Here is a 1,793-nt window from a genome sequence, read left to right as displayed (position 1 = left end):
GTCTGATCAGAAATGTGTCTTGCATCACAAATGCCGGTTTCACTTCACAAAAGACAACAAATTGCTACAACAATAAACAATGCATATAACTATGTGAAACATAAAACAAACAACCCTCGTGAGTAAAATGTGTAGCTATATGAGTGCGCCCAGTCCTGACAAATGATAGTTTTATTGAAGAGAAATTTTAAAATACTGTACAAATGCATTTGAGACAAACAAACATTTTCAAAGTGTGATGGAAAGTCAGGCTATAATTCTAATTCTAATTCTAATTCTTTAAGCTTGTTAGCCTCCACAGCTCAATAGTAAATAAGCAACATTGTTACATCATTGTGTCAAAATGACCTGCTTGCTGCTGTAGTGCAATGCCAGAGACTGAGGGGGAAAAATAGATAGACATTTTTAGCATAACAAGCCATTCAATAGCACTCCATTTTCTCTCTCCTATCTCTAAGGGAAGGAATACAGTGGTTTCCAAAAATACTCCTCTCCTCAAATATCTCACACTGTTGACCTAAAGTCTGCATAGAAAATGAAGTCAGTAGAAATTGGGAACTATCAGACACTTATAGTTAAGAAATCCAAGAAATATTTTCTCTGACGTTAGATAATTTGAATGTTATCGGGAACAACTCCAAATAATACCAAAACATACTGTACTGTGGGTGAATAAAGCGGCGCTGTGCTGCAAAATTAGTTCAATTATTTGAAAAAAGTTGGGTTCATAGACAAGGTGAATGTTAATTGTTTCAATTAGTGCTTGACCTCTACAAATAATTGAAATGGAAGCATGCAACAATGGCTGGTCTGTTCTAGACAGTACATACTGTACACGTTCGGTTTATACATCTATTTGACTATAGGTCAGGGAAAGTTCAGAACCAGCCACTAATAATGGCACATACTGTAGTTGCGCTCGCGCACATTATATGCATGCATACATATACATAATGGATGGCCACTGGGCTTTCACACAATACTCTGAAGAGACTCTTATCCAATGTGATAATGAACCCTAATGAATACTGGCATGAAAGTAAACAAACAATTAAGTGATAAACATTTACTTTTTACAGTTGACTGGGGTCCTCAGGGGTCTAGTTTGTTCCCCTCCTTTCTTTCCCAGTACACCAAATGTCTTCATCAAAAATAGCTGGTCGTTGTGAGCTTGTAGATCTGCTATTTTCTGTGCCCAGGGGCGCTAATGTTCATGTGGTGAAATTATATTATATCGTCACTGTTGGGTAGAAACCTTGTACCTCCAAGTTTCAAATTTGTACGTTCTTTTCGCAAAGTAAAAGCCCTGATTCATCATACAAGACTGTCGCACAAAACTAGTGAACATAGCAGATGCAGTGCAAGGCGTTGTGTGCTTGTAGATCAGCTATTTTCACTAGTTTAAATCATTTTTAAAACGATAAATGGGTCAGTGACGTGACGCCCCAAAAAATGTGTTTTTAAAAAAACTTTAAATTGCAGGCATAAAAGTTATTTACTTTTGTTCTACTCACTCTCAACCTTATGGAAATACATTTTGTTTTTAGATATTTTATTGGAATCAGACTTTATTCAGCAGTTTGTTGTACTTGTGCCTAAAATCGTCATATGGTGTGACATGAAAATAATTGTTCATAAAATGAAAATGGAGTACATCTTTCTTAAGTTACTCACTTTATCAAAGTCCTTTATCATAACTAACCAGTGATCCACTATAGTTTTTTGAAAATTAATTATATCTGTATATTTTTTTCATAATCGACACTCTGTGTGAGGCCCATGTTCATGATCTT

Source organism: Nannobrachium achirus (genome assembly GCF_963921795.1).
Source record: "Nannobrachium achirus genome assembly, contig: SCAFFOLD_184, whole genome shotgun sequence".
In the NCBI taxonomy this organism is placed as follows: domain Eukaryota; kingdom Metazoa; phylum Chordata; class Actinopteri; order Myctophiformes; family Myctophidae; genus Nannobrachium; species Nannobrachium achirus.
This window is presented reverse-complemented; position numbering follows the sequence as displayed.